This window comes from Epinephelus fuscoguttatus, linkage group LG20 (genome assembly GCF_011397635.1).
Source record: "Epinephelus fuscoguttatus linkage group LG20, E.fuscoguttatus.final_Chr_v1".
Classification (NCBI taxonomy): Eukaryota; Metazoa; Chordata; class Actinopteri; order Perciformes; family Serranidae; genus Epinephelus; species Epinephelus fuscoguttatus.
In genome coordinates this window covers 35,703,831-35,716,118 of record NC_064771.1, presented here as the reverse complement: position 1 = coordinate 35,716,118, position 12,288 = coordinate 35,703,831, and the positions used below count along the sequence as shown (strand labels likewise).

At 42.7% G+C, this 12,288-nt stretch overlaps 1 protein-coding gene across 2 annotated transcripts in view; it reads left to right on the top strand.

Annotated features, from left to right (window-relative positions):
• The window catches only part of LOC125880628 (glutamate receptor ionotropic, delta-1-like), an 841,018-nt gene that overhangs the window by 492,733 nt on the left and 335,997 nt on the right, over positions 1 to 12,288 (top strand). The gene's annotated exons all lie outside the window — the stretch shown is intronic.

Here is a 12,288-nt window from a genome sequence, read left to right as displayed (position 1 = left end):
TCTCTCCGTCTCTCGCACTGATGATTGTTTTCTTTCTTTTTTTTTTTTGCTGTATTGGTTTGTGTTCATCTGTATTTTCTGCTCTTGGTAGCTGTGAGGTGGAAACAGTTTTTCACGCAGAGGTCAGGAAGAGAAAACTTAATTTGAACACATTTTGTGAGTTTTTCCAAACAATTCAGTTTGTGGAAACACAAATTCATTTTTATTTTTATCAATATTTATTTTTTAATTTTAGGATTGTTTTCTAAGATGAGTACAAAACACAAATATTCCATTACCACTGATAGAAATCGAACTGAATTATTGTTCAGTGCTTTGGAGAGAGTGTTCATTACTTACTGCAAAACAAGGGAGGCACGTCAAATAATTTTTAAGCACTTGGAAGCAATTTATGTTTTTCTTCTTCTTTTTTGGCTAAGCAGAGGGATAGACAAGTTTAAATGGCTGAATATTTTTGTTCATTTTGAATATCCTCTGAACCCTAAAACCCACCAGCACGTTTGAAAGGCAACTTGTCTTTATGAAATAGCTAAAATTACAGCATTTATCCGAGACAGAAACTGTAAAAACAAAAAATATTTAATTCACTTTGTATTATTTAATCATTTAATCATCTTCACCTTGTGTAAAAATTAAGTTTGCACCAGAACCTATAAAAAAAATGAAATTCTGTGCTCCTCGTGAAAAACAAAGGCTTTATTTAACTCCAGCATTTTGTTTTCAGCTTTTAAGTTTTAAAAATCGAATAATGGCTACTGTACCAGGTTACTAATGTTTTAAGACTGTAAAGTCAAACCCTGCCCTTTCATCCTAAACCCAACCACGTGTGTTTGTTGCTGGAGGACAAAAATGTCAATTTGCAGTGTTGTACTGATGTAGTGCTTTTATTTTGAAAGACACTGTTTGCAAACTGTACATTTCCTGTGAAAAAAGAAGTGTGTTTTGAAAACAGACAATGCATGTAACAGGCTGAAGTTGACACGGCATCCCAGAACGTCAACAACCAACACACCCAGGGTACCTTGGACGTCATATGTGGACGTGGAAAGTCCATGACCAAACGTGGACATGTGACGAGGTCACAGTGAGGATGTGTTGAACAAACCAACCGGCGGACACCAAAATGGAGGTGAGCTTCGCTCCTGGCCTTTCCATTGACATCTCATTTGAGCCAATAGGAACTTCCAATGCTGTTGCTATGGCCTATGCTAAATAAATGACTCCTATGTCATCAGATGTAACCAGGGCACAAAACATCCTCTGAATACAGATGTCCAACGATGCCACTCTGGGAATTGCACCCAGAGAATATTTCCCAGAATATATAAGTTCTTATGTATAGAAATATAAAGAGAGAAGGAGCAGAGACGTGGCTTTCAAGTTTCAAAATTGACTTACTGTTGTTATGGAGGTCGGAGTGAGAATGCGTTGGTCAGGCATTTTTCCGCAGTCACATCTACGGAAGCTTAAGGAAAATACCTGGAGCTCCGGGAGGCACAAGCTTAAAAAACTGAACCAAGTCACAGCCCAGTCACCCCCTCTTCTAATAAGTAATGAACTAATAAGTGAAAGAGGCACATTTGATAGTGTAGAGCTGAGATGTCCTCAAATGGCCACCGTACAGAGGAGAGACCCTCTCCTCCCGCCCCGCCCTCCTGACAGACTTTACATTCTGGGCCACAGCAGCACTAAAGATCTGAGGATAGGGAAGTCGTGTCTCTATTCCTCTTCGTCCAGTGATTTTGTTTTCTTCCCGTCTTGTTGCAGCCATACGAGAGCAGGTTTCGTCTGTAGATTCCTGCTCCCAGTCAGCATATTCTCCGATAACTTCAGGGTTTGTTTTCATTCAGCAGAATAAAAATGAACTTCTTCATACAGACGAGGAGAGAAGGAGCGATAAGATAACCCACCACAGTAAACAGAACAAAATTCTAACTCTGTTTTTGTTCTTCTATCCACTGAGCCGAGTCGAGTGTTTTCATATCAGCGCCGCTTCATGTTCCGCTCTGTTTCCTGCAGTAAGATTCCTGCACAAAACTTACTGTCACGTCCGTGTCTTTTTATTCGGCGCGTCTCTTTTGCCTGGAACACTTCAAGCTTGGTTTGTTTCTGTAAAGTTTAGATACAAAAAAAAAAGTAGATTGAAAAATATAATTACAAACAGCATTGATCAAAACAGGACAGGAGTAAATAGACTGTAACTGGAAATGACTCCTGGAATGCACCTTTAAAATATTCAGACAGGCTGAACATGAGCAGTTTGTGTGTTGTGGTTGGAACATTAAGAGTGGATTTTTCCTGGTGTTTCTAGGCAGCTGCCTCCAGGAGACTGTTGTTGTATCGTACTGTGTGAACAGGGAATAGGGGGTGTATGAGGAGAGTTATTCAGAGCTTACACAGCATTACCCAGCTTATGTTCTCAGCTCAGAAGCCACACTACGATACAGAAACAGATAGACATGAAGCTGACACATGCTCACACAATCCAATCTTTCCTTCTGACAGCAGCTGCAGGAAACCCTGCCAGGGCCGGAGTGATGTAGTGCGGTTGCCAGTATTGATTTCCTTTGGTCAGTGTTGAAAACTCAAAACTGATTTTATTAATTTAGATCACTTACACTGAAAATGTTATGGGCGTTCAATAAATATTTCAGCTGGGGTCATGATAACTGAGTGTGATATCAGGGTTCAGTTTCAAAATGCTGCTGAGAAACAAGGATGAAACATTGATAACAGAGTTTTTAACATGAAGAAGGTCATCACTGAAGGATGATGTCAGAAATAGAATCTCTGGCACAGACCGTGCCTTCATTTTATTAAAGGGGCAAAATGCGAAATCATTTCACCGCTAGGTTCGCTGTTGTGCACTGCCTGTAGACCAAAACAAAGTGTGTCATGAGCCACACCTCCCTCTACCTCTGCTCTCCACCCCCACCCCACTCGCCTCGTCTGTGCAGCCGAGCACCGCAGCACCTCCACGGACTATTACATCCAGACGGTCCTGGTGTTTCCTCCGCAGGCTCCACTTGACTCAGCTGCCCGATAAACCCGCTGCTTCTTCCCACTTTAACCTGAATAACAAACCAGGGCTCGGTGCTCCGGTTGGATCCAACAGAGAGCTGGGGCTAACATTAGCTGGGAGCTAGCGGAGGCTAACTAGCTGTGCTGGCAGCTGAGTGAAGTGGAGCCTGAGGAGGAAGCACCGGTTAGCCCCGGTTTCACTACAGGCAGATTGACTCGCCACAGGGGCGAGGAAATAAAACCTGAACAGCCAACTTAGTTTGGCTTAGTTTAGCAGTTAGCGATGTCTTTCACTCACTCTCAGTCTCTGCTGTGTTTAGCTATTTCCCTGCTTTCCTGTTAGCGTTAGCACTAGTCGGCTGCCACGCTAACGTCCCTACTCTTCTCTCTCTGAGCCTGCTCCGGCTCACAGAGAAGAGTAGGGACGTTAGCGTTAGCCTGAGCCTGAGCTACTACGGCTACTGGAGTAACTTACAGCTATGGAGCACTTCTACCAGCTCTTCTAGTCACTGAGCCTCGCCTCCATTTCAGCAAATATATTACATTTATTACAGGTACCATTATCACTGAAGTAGGCAGGGGAATAGCTAAACACAGCCGCCAGGCTGCCCGCCGGGCTACATTTTACAATGCTAATTGCAAGTTAGCTGGGCTGCTGGGCTACTCACCTAACCTAATTCACATGAACGTACATGAACGCGCAGCCGGACCGGCTTGTAAACAATGGGCTGGAGATCAACACAGAGAGAGGGTGTGTGAGGTCATGCTATACTCCAGATGAAATTACATCTCTAGTTCTTCACATAGCAATTCTTTAATTCCTTCAATCTAGAAATGATGAATTTCGCTTATTGCTCCTTTAAAATGTCCTCACTTTCTGAAAATGTCCCCAATTTGTTATAATGTCCTCACTCTTTCAAAAATGTCCTCACTTTCATTAAAATCCATAATGTCTTGATTTTCTAAACATGTCCTCACTTTGTGAAAATGTCCTCACATTGTTAAAATGTCCCCACAAAGAAAAATGTCCTCACTTTGTAGAAAGGTCCCCAGGTTGAAAAAAATACATACTTTGTTAAAAAAAAAAAAAGTCCTGATTTTCTAAACATGTCCTCACCTTCCAAAACTGTCCTCACTTAGCAAAAATGTCCCCACTTTGTGAAAATGTTTTCACTCTGTTAAAATGTCCTCAAATAACAGAAATGTCGTCACTTTGTCAAAATGTCCTCACGTAGCAAAAATGTCCCCACTTTCTAAAAATGTCCCCAGTTTGTTAAAATGTCCTCAATTTCTAAAAATGTCTACACTTTGTCCCCAGTTTGCAAAATAAATACATACTTTGTAAAAATGTCCTGATTTCCTAAACATGTCCTCACTTAGCATAAATGTTGTAACTCTGTCCTCACTTTGTAAAAACATCCATACTTAGCAAAATGTCCTCACATTGTTAAAATGGCCCCACATAGAGAAATGTCCTCACTTTCTAAAAATGTCCCCAGTTTGTTAAAATGTTCTAACTCTGTCCTCACTTTGTAAAAACATCCATACTTCACAAAAATGTCCTCACTCTGTTAAAATGTCCTCACATAACAAAAATGTCCTCACTTTGTCACAATGTCCTTTGTCAAAATGTCCTCACATAACAAAAATGTCCTCACTTTATTAAAATGTTCTCAATTTCTAAAAATGTCTACACTTTGTAAATGTCCTCACTTTTTCAAAAATGTCCCCACCTTCTAAAACTGTCCCCAATTTGCAAAAAAAATCCATACTTTGTAAAAATGTCCTGATTTTCTAAAAATGTCCTCACTTTGTGAAAATGTCCTTTCTTTATTACAATGTCCTCACTTTACAAAAATGTCCTCCTTTTGTACCCTTGCGGTCGGCATTTCAGCCGACATCATCTTGGGTTTTTGGAGCCAGGAGTGACCATATTTGGATGAGGCGGTGGATGGAGGGGTAGAGCTGACCGGGCCCTCAGGGAATGCGCCGGGCTTTGAAGCCAGATTTTGTAGTGGCCAAACAGTGGTACTGCAATTCCCAGGGTCCATCATGTGATGCCCTGCCAACCAAAAATATGTTTCTCCTTGACTTACATTAGCAAAGACATGTCTGTAAATAACACAACCTCCGTGAAATGACTTGTTTCACCATCAGGATTTGATCACTTCAGTCTGATAACAGTTTGAAAGTCTAAAAGAGCCATAAGATTAAATCATTTCATCCCCTGTTAAGTTAGCGGAGCGTGTAACTGGAAGTTAGACGTACGGTCGCACTCAGTTGCTCTCAGCTGCTGTGAGCCTGTAGTGTGCTGGCTGTTTGGGCGGCACAGTGCAAAGATGAGCTCAGAGTAAAGCTGCTGCTGCTTCCTGTTGAAAGGGTCAGTTGAGATGGTTTGGTCATCTGATTGGTCGTCCTGGGCGCCTCCCATTAGAGGTGTTATGGGCAAATTCATCATAACACAATTTCTGAGTAGAGATGAACTTATGAGACACCTGATGTCACCTTTAGCCTGTTTGGTGAACAGGAGGATGATGGGTAACTTATTCAGTTTCTTTAAATAAAACCCAAACATGAGTTTGATGTTAGTTTGAGTTCTTAGAAGTCTCTTGGGTTTCACTCTCTTTTGTGTTTTCCATCATTAGAATTTATGACCGCAATTCTTTATCATTTCACAAGTCCCTGTGCTGTGTGGATAAACTCTACTTAAGTCAGTCCCCTGAGCCAAGAGCTTGATTACCATCAGTTCATATGTATCTGACTGCCTGCGCCGCCCCACGGAGGTAATACGTCTTAATATCATTTAATAAATGCATTCAGCAGATATCTGGAGACCACATTAGAATGAAATTGCTTCAGTTAAACTGGGTTAGTCCATCCCTGCTGTTTATCATGTGCATACTGAGGCCACATACATTGATCACCGTTAGCTTAGATGGATGGTCCACGATCAGGAACATCTTCACCGTGATACACACTCTAAGCTGTATGAATGAACTTACACACTTTAAAGATGAGACAAATCTACTTGGGTGGATAAAATAATAGAAGCAGCTCACAGGAAAAGACGAATAAGTGGTTTAGGGCAGTTGACCAAAATGCTGTACAAGATAAAAGAATGACATATAAATATATAGCAATATAAAGTGTACATACAAATCATACATATGTTTAAATAGTTCTGATAATAAATACAGACATCCAGACCATCACAGGCCACGTAAAGTAACATAACGCATTTTACAGCACTATTGTAAAGATGATTTTATTTCCAATCAGCTGACTGTATCTTTAACTGTGTATTCCCTTTACTTTATCATGTGTTCCCCTCTGTTTACATCAGTAAACACAACTAAAGAGCAGAGCATCGTCTCAGAGTTTGTCAGGATCCCTGGTGAGGTTTCGGAGAAAAATTGCCAAGTTATGATAATGATATCATCAAAGCTTTCTGCAAACAGTTGCACACAAAAAATAAATATTGCCTGAATTAGTTATCTGTGGATTTATCTGACTGCAGCTGCTTTGATTCTTGTTGTTTAAAACAAGTGACAGAGTGCACTGGAGGCTTTGTGGGAAACAAACTGAGTTTTGAGAATTATACTGTTGAGTTTGGGGACATGAATGTCAAAAGGTCGGCCTCTAATAGGTTCATTTCCACACCTCGTATATTACCGGCCCCTCTGTTTGAGAAATCTGTCTCAAACTGCCACAAGACATTAAATTAAACATGACAGGGAGGCCAGTTTTATTAAGAAGATAATGACTTATTAAATGTAATTGGTTGATGAAACAGTTTGGGAAATATTTTACGGCGTTGACCTTTAATTGAAGGTTATGCTTTACGACCCATCTGTTATCATTTCAAAAACAAGCGCGCAGCTAAAGTTCACGCAGTTAATGAATCATTATTTGTGTTTCTTTGTGCGGAGGATGATTGGCTCGGGGGGGATTTTTCACTGCGGCGAACGCAAACCAGCAGAAGTGATGCCTCGTGTGTCAATATGGCCGCTGTGTGATAAAGTGAGAAACAGTCATCAGTGACCAGAAACGGGCTGTGAGGCGTTTGGCTGTGGGCTGTAAATCTGTCAGCCGCATTACAAAGCAGGGTGTTTCTTTTGCTCGCCAGCCGCGGTGTGTTTCTGTCTACCTGCCTGCTCCTGCTGCTCCTCTGTAAAGCTCCAGTGTGGAGGATTCAGGAGGACGTACTGGCAGATATGGCATATAGTATAATAAGATACGAGTCCATACCCATTGAGTGCACAGTTGCCCACGTACAGTTTCACATGGTGTGTGTTTGGGATACAGGTCATAGGAAATTGCAGATTAAATAGTCAACTGAACCCATAAAGAAGAGCAATGTATTCAGACAGAGTGTTTGTGAGTTTGATAGTACGATTGCTTTATTGAAAGTACAGTAGTACCATTGCCAATAGTGGGAGAGTTAGTGGGCTAAAACTGTACATTAGTAGTTGAGGTAAAAACATTGGTCCACAGGGGGAGCCACAGCGATCGGTCGCATTTTAGCCATTTTGAAGCATTTTTCTGTTGTTATAGCGCCACCCAGTTGCCAATTAGAGTTAAATTTCTCCAGTCACCTTGAGGCGTCCTGTTCTACATATCTACCAAGTTTAGTAAAAATCCATATGGCGGTTAGGCCTAGATAAGAAATGAGCTCTCTAGCGCCCCCATTTTGTTTGATGGGCTCAATAATGGAGGGGTCCCCTCAGATTATGTGTGGTCATATGCCTACAAAGTTGCGTGGTGATGGGTGAAACCCTTGAGATGTTCTACACCTTTATGTGATGAGCCACGCCCTCCCAATATTCATTGCCTTATAGAAGCTCAGTTTTAGGAAGTTTTCCAACTTTTGCCAAGAGGGAACTTTAGATATTGCTCCCTAGATTATGTTCACCCAGTTTCATGCAGATCGCTCAAACTTCCTAGGAAGAGATCCATTTGAAGTGTTTTTCAAAAAATTCAAAATGTTGGAAAATCTATATAAGCGGAAGTTATGGGTTCTTGAGGCAAATGTGTTCCTCATGAGGAGAGGCATCTCTGTGCAAAGTTTCATGTCTCTACGACATACGGGGCATGAGATATGCCCATTCAAAGTTTGACATTTCAATGGGTTGCTATAGCGCCCCCCTTTGGCCAATAGATGTAATATTGCTTCATTGGCATCCTCCCATGACCCTCTACCACTGTGCCAAATTTCACATGGATTGACCAAGTCAGTGAGGAGAAAAACATGGAACAGACATACACAAAGAGTTTTCGTCATTATATAGTCAGATAGTAAGCATGTTTTCTTTAGTGTTTAATCCCCTGAAAACAAGAATCGCTGTGTTTTCTTTACTTAGAATCAGCCATTTGTATCTACATATTGAGATCACCATGTTGCACCATCATGTTTCTACAGTGGCCCAGAACGGACAAACCAAACTCTGGCTCCAGACAGGGCCATCTGCGTTTTTGTGTCAGCCACTGTAGTTAGCAGCTCATCTTAGCAGTGTCAGAAAAACACAGATTTCTTTAATATAAAACGTTTTTATTCAGTGGTTTTCCAGGTTAAAATCACCACGTGTTTGGTTTCGAGGAGGACACCTCTGTGGATAATTCAGCCCACGGTAAAACCGTCTGGGTCAAAAACATAGGGCCATTGGAGCATTCGCGGTTGCCACCGTAGTTCTCCTACATGCTCACCTCTGCAACCTCACTGCTAGATTCCACTAAATCCTGCACACTGGCTCTTTAAGCTGTCAGAGAAATAAGGTGAGCACACATTAGCAGGTGCTGGCTAGCTGCGGTGGCGAAAGGTAGCTACGAAGGGCCCCAGTGCACGCTGTTATCCAACAGTGTGTCTTACTGCCAGCTCTTCAGTCTTGAGAGATTTTGCTGCTGATTGAAGCTACATGATGAAACAGAGACTTATTGGACAGCATCAACGTACACATTAACCAGCAATCATCATTCTGTATATGGGGCGGCTGTGGCTCAGAGAGGGAGCAGGTCGTCCACGGACTGGAAGATAAGCAGCTCGATCCCTGGCTCCTCCAGTCAGCATGTGGAAGTATCCTTGAGCAAGATAGTGAACCTCAAATCGCTCCTGTTGGCTGTTCCACCGGTACGTGTGTGAATAGTTAATGTGACTCGTAGTATAAAAGCGCTTTGAGTGGTCAGATGACTAGAAAGGCACTATACAAGTGCAGGTCTATTTACCATAGTTTATGTAGAATAAACATATAATTTGTTTTAGATTGACGCTATTTTACAAAATGAGTAAACCATGATAGAGATGGGTTTGGCCTTTTTGCCGGCATATATAGAAAATCACACCATTTTTGATTTGAGTTCTTCGCACCGCCGGCACTGTCTATATTTATTTAGTGTTTAAATCAGCTGCTCTGTGTGTTTCTGAGAGGACGAGACCTCTGTGGATAATTCAGCCTCCTGAACAATGAACACTGAAGGAATTCTAACCAAGAGAAGTTTCAGCTGGTTGTAATCTGCAGCCCTCACCACTAGATATCACTAAATCCCCTTAAATCTCACATTAAGGTTCAGGCTCATTAAATGCCCTTACAGACCCATGTTAGAGTGACGTTACACTAGTCTTTTTATAAGGACGGTTCACACCAAAAAGGCACATCTTTCTTCTTACTTGTCTTGTTGGAGATATCGGCCGTAGAGATGTCTGCCTTCTCTCCAGTATAATAGAACTAGATGACGCTCATCTTGTGGTGCTCAAAGCGTCAGAAACATCCATTTAAAAAACTCAAAACTCAGATTTCAAAACAAATGAAGCAACTACTGTCACGTTATTGCGTCTTTTCTCTTCCTTGCTGCGCCACCTAACACGACTAAACTCTGCTGCTTTATTATTTGCCATAGTTTTAACCTCTGCTCTGCACCGTACAGCTGCCGTACCCCTGTTTCTGCCAACAGATGCTCCGTATGTTGTAGCAGTCCTTGTCGTTGTTGCTTGACCAATCACAGTTGGCAACACTGCCAGACACCTCTGAAGTACCTGGAACGTGCGTTTAGTATCCTCTCCTCAGCACTGTGCTGATTATTTTCGAAGTACGCCGTCCTTGAGGTGAGAGAACAGTAGAAACAAAAGCAGAATCTGTGACGACAGCGACGTGGCGTGTTGCATTTTAAGTTTTTGTACAGGAAAAGGACTGACAGGGAATTTAGCTCTCAGGGATTTGTGAAAGGGATCTGGACAGTTCTGACATGCCAGTGGGACAATAACATGAAGTTTATCCTGAGGGTGGCACCAGATGCCATTTTCTTCTGTATATCTAAAGGGTTTATCAGCTGTACGGTGGCCATGTAAGGACATGTCAGCTCCACATTTGGTTTTTACTGCCACAGCGTTTCTCCAAATCGTTCCTGAGACACTGGAGTAAACCTGCCCTGCAGTCCAGAGGTTCTCAAAACTGTGAGGCGCACTCCCACAGCGGGGCCGATGCACGAGGTGAAAGTGAGAGGTGAGAAGAAGGAGGAAAAATGAAGAAGAAACCAGGTAAAAGGAGGGAGGCAGAGGAGGAGGAGGAGGAGGAGGAGGAGGAGCAGGTGAATCTTTGTCGTGTTGTTGTCCAACAGACCGAGGTGCTAAGTGGTTGGCTGGCAGGCCGCCTGAAACTCAGCGACAGCAACACTCCCACACCAGCACAGGGATGGAGAATCATGACATTTTACTGATGGAGCTCTGCCATTTTACCTTCTGCTGCTTCATATATTTTATACTTTAATTTCATTTTCCTCCTTTCATCTTTTAAAACAGTCACTTTGAAGCCGCTGCGCCAAAATGAGCCTTTTCTTCTTGCTCTTTTCCTGCTTCTTCATTTCATCTGCACACTGCATTAACGCCTGTCGGTAAGATCAATGGGCTTTGCTCCTCGCCACTGAACGTGTCTACATTTAGATTTTCTCAGGCCTCACATGTGTTGAAATGAGCGCGCAGTGTGCAGGTTGGACACGTTTCTTTCTCCTTATGAAAGCAGCATCTTGCTCGCTGCAAGTCCCACACAATATTTTGGCTTCAGAGTGAAGTCTAGTATCTGTGCCTTCAGTCGGGCTGCGGAGCGGCCGGTGTTGCTTGGTGACATCCTGGCTGCAGTGCGTGATGGGATTTGCTGCTGACGACACTACGCTGCACTCAGCCGCCGCTGCCCGGCTCGCGCTGCACAGAGGATGTGTGAAAGGAGCTAATAAAAATGTTTATTAAACAATTCTCTGTGGCACCGGGCACAATTCATCTCCCTCTGCCTCCACCTGCCAAACACACACACACACACACACACAAAGGAGTTATGTACCTCAGTTACAATGCTGCAGCGAGCGGCAGTGTATTCACACACACACACACACACACACACACGATGAGTCATCTCTCCTGCATTTAAAGCAGATTTATACAGTGTCCTGGTGAAGCTGCTTGAAACTGAGACTGTGCTAACACCCACAGTAAATAAATAGATCCAACATGGCTGCTACAAACACAGAGAAAACACAGGATGCCAGAGCCCGTTCTGAAATAGCAGTGAGTCAGTCAGTCGGCTGAGCAGATGGTGTGTTGCTGTTTTGGTCGGTGATTTGGTTAATGAGCTGTTCGGTCAGTCGGTCAGGCTGCAGGTTTCTTGGCTGAGGTGGAAAAGTTGTATCCATGAAGACAAAACAGAGCACAGGCTAAAACAGGAAACAGATTTGTCTTCTTGGACTCAACTGTGGGAGGAAACATTGTGCACATGTGCACGAGCATGATGCCTTTGGACACAAATGTACGGGGGTTTACATATCTTCATATTAATCATATTTGTAGAGACACAAACATCGTGGCCACTAGTTTAATGGCGTTAATGTGAGGGCTCAGGATCAGTGGTGGAGGAAGTATCGAGATCTCTGCCCCGACACCAGAAAAACATGTTGCCATTTTACGTGTTTGCAAACCAGGGTTATGCTACAAATATATTTCAAATTTATCACATCAGCGTTTCTAAAGAGACGTTGTATATGAGCTGACTTTGACATCAGGAGGTGGAGGGGATGGAGGATGGTGGATGGTGGGTCACCTAAGCAAGACGCCTGCCAAGCTGCAGACCACTGTTCCAGACAAATAGCAAAATCTGGTGAAAGTCACTGCTGCATTTCCAGCAGGTTTTTAGCCACCAAACATGGATGTTTTTTAGCAACCTGTCACTGTGTTTCTAGCTGGCAAAGTACGGCTGTTTTTTACTTAATCATCGCTAAATTTCCAGCCTG